The 7,187-nt window shown below is 44.4% G+C and overlaps 2 non-coding genes across 2 annotated transcripts; both read left to right on the top strand.

Moving 5' to 3' along the window:
* The first annotated feature begins 249 nt into the window (after nt 1–249).
* Nucleotides 250–321, top strand: TRNAG-CCC (transfer RNA glycine (anticodon CCC)). Its single transcript has one exon. It is a non-coding gene; the product is annotated as a tRNA-Gly (tRNA).
* Nucleotides 322–6,073: 5,752 nt separating this feature from the next.
* On the top strand, nt 6,074–6,145 carry TRNAG-UCC (transfer RNA glycine (anticodon UCC)). The gene has a single exon. It is a non-coding gene; the product is annotated as a tRNA-Gly (tRNA).
* The last annotated feature ends 1,042 nt before the right edge of the window (nt 6,146–7,187 follow it).

The raw sequence follows: 7,187 nt of genomic DNA, 5'->3' as shown, positions 1-7,187 counted from the left end.
CTCTTCCCTGCTTTGCTTCCCATGCTGCCTATATATGCTCATTTCTACTATTTGTACTGTTGCTTTTCATTTCTTCTCTTCTGCACAGCTTTGCCCTTGGTTTCAATCCCCAGTTCCTTACCCTCTGCAAAAAACGTTCTACTGCTTCTCATGTTGGTATCTAAACCAAATGCACCATTGAAGCTGGTGCAAGATAGTCATTGATTTCTGCAACGTAATATTTAGAACCGAGAGCTAACACATCAGAGGGCGTTGGTGGTATAGTGGTGAGCATAGCTGCTTCCCAAGCAGTTGACCCGGGTTCGATTCCCGGCCAACGCACTGAAAATACTTATATTTTCTGCAAGCATGATATATTTTAATGCAACATGTCACAAAATGGAAATTTCACGAACAGATTAATCAGCCATATATAAAAAAATAAACAAATACGTGGGCAAACATCTCAATCGCACCTTCTGCTACATACATTGTCCTAATATATGATAAGTTTCATAAAGCAGAGTCACAACTCACATGTGCTGGTAATAAATTTGTTACAGTGGGCAAACAATGGAAGGGCTGGGGCCCGACCAGACATTGTAACTCCAGCATCTCTATGTTAAAAAGCATTTCTAGGCAATATCTAGCCTCTGAAAAAAATATGCAAGATCCACAGATAAATCTGGCAAAAGACCCTAACATTTTGTGCATACTTGTGCTCTCACCTGAATGTAGCGCCACCTTGTAGCTGTTGAAGGAAACTGCTGCTCACAAAATGTTTTATCAGAAGGCAAGTTGAGAGGAATCCAAGAGTCAGATGTCCATGGAAAGAGCCACTCACTGAAGCAGGAATGTTGGATGCTTCATATTCGCATAGTTTCCTGTCCAACGTCCACTCACGTCCCGAACGCTCCCAAACGCTCAAAAGCCTCGCCCTCACCGGGTAGATCTCTGGCTCCCAGGTAAAGCCAAATCCTGAGCATGCTAGTGCTAGGATACCCGAGAGAGAGAGAGAGAGAGAGAGGGTTCAAGAGCTACTGTCTTGATAAAGGCCTGAAACGGCTAGTGCCTAAGAGTCTCTGACTTTCAGTTATGACTGATTGTGAGAGGGGAAGATGAAGTTTTTCTGCACCCAGCATGCCTTGGGATATACTTATGCAAATGAGGTGAGAGCCAGACCAATCCCACGCTACTCTGCTTAATGATCCTTATCTGCATAAAAAGAACACTTTCACAACAGAGCAGAGTGGCGCAGCGGAAGCGTGCTGGGCCCATAACCCAGAGGTCGATGGATCGAAACCATCCTCTGCTAATTTTGCTTGATTTTCCTTCCAAGGACCAAGCTGTCATTTCCAGGCTACCAGCAAGGAAAAGCGCAAGCTTGTGCCAGCTATGTGAGAAAAGACTTCTCAACTATCTGTGTCTGCTGAAATACAAGAGAGGGATCGTCAAAGGATCCACACTGTACTTTGAAAGTAAAGGCACACAATAATAAGCATGAACGACTGGTGGGACCTTCAAACACTTTTATGGGGAGGCTTTGAATTTCATTCTTCCCTTTTTGTTCTGCTCTTATCTATCTCCTGGGCATTTCATGGAATGTTCTTTATTTCTCTTCCCTGCTTTGCTTCCCATGCTGCCTCTATATGTTCATATCTATTATTTGTAATGCTGCTTTCCATTCTTCTCTTCTGCACACAGTGCTTAATTTGTAAAATTTTAAGTCCAGGTGCTCAAATTTTTGTAAGAGGCCACACCCATGTCACCGGCTCCACCCACTTCCTGCGCTGGCTCCACCCACCTATTTCCCTGAATCCGAAGTGGTCTTGGCTAACAATTAAAGACTGGCAGAGGAAGCAGTTGCACAAGAAACTACCAGTTGGCACCTCACTACTTCTAAAACCACTCCCCCACACTCAGTTAAGCACACCAATGGATGGGAACCTGCACTGCTGGAAGGGGAAACTCCAGTGATGACTGCCTGTGCAGTCTATGTAGCAGCATTATGGTACGGCTAGGTTGGTGAGCTGTCCTGAATAGAAGCCAATTGGACCCATATTGTGTGCTACCTTTAGCCAGTTCAAGGCTTTGAAGAACTAGCATAACACATTGCACTGTAAGACTTCTAGTTTTACTTTATATCATTGCACAAATGTGTGCTGATGGCAGAATATAGTACTACTTGAATGTGCCACTCAAAGCAAAAAAAATCATTTTTTTTTAACTTAAAAGCCAGCAGCAGTGGAGGAAGAACTGCATTCGTGTGCCACACTATAAAAAGTTTTTTAACATAATGAGCCATTTCTATGTTTGGTAGACAAATATAACACTGAACACTAGTACACAGCTGATAGCAGAAAATAGCAGAAAAAAAGAAAACCAAGTCTTCCTGAACGTGCCACTTGATGCAAAATTGCCTCGAGTGGCATGTTCAGGTAATCTTGCTTTTCTGCCATTAGCTGTGTGTCAGAGTTCAGCGTTATGTTATATCTATTTACAAAGCATTCAAATGGCTTAGTATGCTAAATTACGTTTTATAGTGTGTGGGGCTCACAGCTGTAGTTCTTCAGCCACTGTTACCGGCTTTTAAACTTTAAAAAAAGATTTATTTCGCCGCAAATGTTAAAAGCCAGCAGCAGTGGAGGAAGAGCTGCAGCCGTACGTGAACCCTTTATACTATAAAATGTTATTTAGCATAATCAGCGACTTGATGCTTTGTAGACTAATATAACACTGAACACTGGCACACAGCTGACCAGAGAAAAACAAGATTACCTGAACGTGCCACTCAAGGCACTTTTTCTTTGAGTGGCAAGTTCAGATAGTTTTGTTTTCCTGCCATCAGGTGTGTACTAGTGTTCAGTGTTGTATCTGTCTACAAAGCATTGAAAGTGCTTATTATGCAAAATAACGTTTAATAGTATATGGTCCACTGCTGCAGTTCTTCTGTCACTGCTGCTGGCCTTTTACTTTAAAAAAAAGAGTTTGCTGCAAAAGTCAAAAGCCACTCGCAGTATAGGAAGAGCTACAGCCATATGCCCCACACTATAAAACGTTATTTAGCATAATCATACATTTCATAGCTTAAATAGTTGTAAACAAATATAACGCTAGTGAAAAAGGCATTACTCACTGGCACTGCGGGACAGCCTTTTTAGTTGTAATTAGTCTGTGAGGGACGACTCGTGCTGCACGACACGCTGATTGCTTCTGTCCTCAGATAAATGCCGCAGCTGCGCAGTATGCTGGGCGGGCCGAGGGTGAAAACTTACACTTCTCATTATTCAGATTCGGGACACAAACTTGATGATTCCACAAGGAGGGACTGGGCCAGTCTACTAATATATTTTGCAATCGTTTATTGGTAGTGCACTATGCTAGCACGCTACCAATGAATGACTGCAAAATGGAAATGGGGTGCAATGGTGTTGGTGACCTATGCCGTGGCAGGCACCCACGCAGTTTCAGTTTCTGGCGGTAATGTGATGCTTGTGGCTCACATTTAGGCGGGTGGCCAAGCCACTGCATCCTATTTGAAATGTATTATGTGCATGCTTTTTCAGCATAGCTGCCAAGGTTTACGATTGCTATGTGGGACTTTTTCACAATTTCAGTGTATTATGAGTGACATTCAACAATTATGAGTAACACTTTCTCACGAGCAAAATTAAGTGCCTGGAAAGATCTAAATATTAGAAATTACAGCCTTTTATCAATTGGAAGCACTAAAATATCTGGGAACTACTCAAAACCCCTGAAATAGAAGGTAAATATACCGATAACAACGAGACAACTTTACAGGGCACCAATATCACATTGTAGCAGTCAGAAACGTAAAAGCAATTGTGCTAAACGTTTGCAAAGGGTTGAAGAGTCTGCAAGGTGAAGGTTGTCTGAAGGATAAAACTGTGAAGACAGCTGAGGGTAGGGCCTGTGCACTAAAGTATGATGAGAGTAGGATGTTCATTATCCACATAATGACACTTCCTTGAGTGGAATGGAAGGCCAAGAGCAGCAGAAACCCTCAGTGAGAAAAGCGGTTGCTTTTAACCTACCATGGGTATAGCAGCACGGCCCATGATGTCCATGGACAACGAACAAGTGTTTCATCCAGTGAATATGCAGTGCTCTATGGCCAGTTACAACACTTACAATTACATTAACATCATCAAAACATTAAAGCCAAGCAGGAAGAATGAGTCAGTCGCTCATGAGGTAAAATCCATGTAGTAGGTGTTCTATTGAACCACTGAAATATTGGAACGTTATCTGCAACACCAACATCTCTTACAAGATTCCCTCCAACAAGAAACACAGGCAGAAATTATACATGGCTGCACATGCAAGTTTTCAAAATGTTTCCTATGCTCCATTGCAAAGACCAAATTAAATGTTTGTTATAGACTCATAGCTCTGGAAGGAGGAAATTCAGTATAAGCAGGCATTCCCTTCCAAGCTGTTTTAGATAGAATGCAATTTGCAAAGGATACAGTATTAAAACAAAAAAAATATAGAGGTAAAGAAATTATCATTGAGCACGGCTTATACACTCATGTCATTGCACTTGCGTTAACCTAATTATTACAGTTGCGTACATGTTGCTGATATCAAATTAACACAGGGCACAGCAGGTGACTTACCTTCCTGCAGCCATTTCACACGTGCCTGGGGTGTCAAAGCTGAGGGCTTCAACCAGCAGCTTTGTTTACACATCTTAAGCTGCCACGCTTCTTGGGCCTTCGAGGTGGAAAGTCACAGGCTTGTCTCCTCTCCCAAGGAGTGTCTCGCTTTGGCTGGCAGCAGTTTCGATTGTTAGGGAACCCTCCATACATTGTTTTCTGGCAGGATTTAGCGAAATTAAAAATCTTCCTGCCTGGTACAATTCAGTCATGCGCCGAAGACCTTTTTCAAGGCTAGCTAAAGTGCACTGTCAATCAGGTGCAGCGTGGACTACGGGAAGCCAGCCCCACACTCTCTATGCCTGCGGTCTGCACCGCATCAAGAAAAATCATGTTTGTGTGATTTCCCAATAATCCAACTCAATTTAGCCAGCAAGTATCACACTGGCTTTCTCTCATGTCGCGTCATCCCTCCGATCCTGCTGCCAGCAGCATTTGAGCTGAGCTCCTCATACTAAATGGTGGTGCGGCCGCCAGCGCTGACACTTTTATGCCAGTGTTCTGCTACTTTGTTGAGGGTACCTGGGTATACTATACAAGACTCCAACTCCCTTGCATGCACGGATGTCTGGGCGTGCTGGGGGCCCGGGAGCAAATGGAGATCTATGCCTTTCAGCTCTCCCTGTTACTGGTGAAGCAAAAACATCCTACACCACCGCATCCATAGTGATTCGTAAAGAGGAGCACACACAGTCTGCTGTGCTGCAGAAACGGCGCCACCTTGTCTCTGCGAGTGCAGGCACAGAGGAGAAGAGTAATGCTACTGCTGCCTGCCAAACACGGGATCCAAGTGAAGCTGGGCCCCTCGGTGTCAGTTTCACGCCGGATGCACGAGGCGCAGAACATCCGGCCTGAACTGCCTTACAATGCCGATACTTTGAACAAAGTATCAAGCTCTGACAGTCTGTCACAGCCTACGCTACCGTAGCGCACACTCTAGCCTCAGCCCGAAACTCTGGAGCCCCCAGCCCTCCCTGCCTGCCCAGACACTGACGGTGTCTCATAAATGAGTCTCGGACCATGGTGCTGCAGAGCAACCACGGCGATTGCAGACAGCAACTTCAGCTCTTCAAGGGAATGGAGGGAGACTGGAACAACAGACATGAACAGTGGCATCAACTCTGAGCAGCACGCAGCCAATTATTATTTATATTGCATGGAGACTCAACTACAGTGTAGACCCGGCCCTGAGAAATAAGTGCCGGTGCTAAGCACCGGAAAGCCCCGGCACAAATTAAGCACTGTCTGCACAGCTTTGTCCTTGGTTTCAATCCCAGTTCCTTACCCTCTACAAAAACTTTCTATTGCTTTTCATGTTGGTATCTAAACCAAATGCACCATTGAAGCTGGTGCAAGATAGTCATTGAACTCAGGATCCTAATGTTTAGAACCGAGAGCGCACAGATCAGAGGGCGTTGGTGGTATAGTGGTGAGCATAGCTGCCTTCCAAGCAGTTGACCCGGGTTCGATTCCCGGCCAACGCAGTACAAATACTTATATATTCTGCAAGCAGGATATATTTTAATGCAACATTTCACAAAATGGAAATATAATGAACAGGTTAATCAGCCATTATATAAAAAATAAACAAATATGTAGGCAAGCATTTCGATCGCCCCTTCTGCTATATTCATTGTCCTAATATATGATAAGTTTCATAAAGCAGAGTCACCATTCACATGTGCTGGTAAAAAATATGTTACAGTGGGCAGACAATGAAAGAGCTGAGGCCCGACCAGACATTTTAACTCCAGCATCTCTATGTTAAAAAGCATTTCCTAGGCAATATTTAGCCTCTGAAAAAAATATGCAAGATCCAGCTATAAATCTGGCAAAAGTCCCCAACATTTTGTGCATACTTGTGCCCTCACCTGAATGTAGCACCACCTTGTAGCCGTCGGAGGTAACTGCAGCTCACAAAATGTTTCATCAGAGGGCAAGTTTAGAGGAATCCAAAAGGCAGATGTCCATGGAAAGAGCCTCCGACTGCAGCAGGAAGTTTGGATGCTTCAAATTTGCATAGCTTCCAGTCCAACGTCCTCTCATGTACCGAACGCTTCCAAACGCTCAAAAGCCTTACACCCGGCAAGCCCTCACCGGGTAGATCTCTGGCTCCCAGGTAAAGCCAAATACTGAGCATGCAAGCACTAGGATCACAGAGAGAGAGAGAGACAGAGAGCGTCGGAGAGCTGCTGTCTTGTTAAAGGCCTGAAACGGCTAGTGCCTAAGAGTGTCTGGACTTTCAGTTGTGACTGATTGTGAGAGGGGAAGATAAAGATTTTCTGCACCCAGCATGCCTTGCGATACACTTAGGCAAATTAGGTGAGAGCCCGACCAATCCCACGTCACTCCGCTGAATGCCTCCTCATCTACATAAAGAGAACACTTTCACAAAGGAGCAGAGTGGCGCAGCGGAAGCGTGCTGGGCCCATAACCCAGAGGTCGATGGATCGAAACCATCCTCTGCTAATTTTGCTTGATTTTCCATTCCAAGGACCAAGCTGTCATTTCCACGTTGCCAGAAAG

The sequence above is a fragment of the Lissotriton vulgaris genome, chromosome 9 (genome assembly GCF_964263255.1).
Source record: "Lissotriton vulgaris chromosome 9, aLisVul1.2, whole genome shotgun sequence".
NCBI classification, from domain to species: Eukaryota; Metazoa; Chordata; class Amphibia; order Caudata; family Salamandridae; genus Lissotriton; species Lissotriton vulgaris.
Note: the sequence above shows the minus strand (reverse complement) of the source record. Positions and strands in the feature narration are given on the sequence as shown.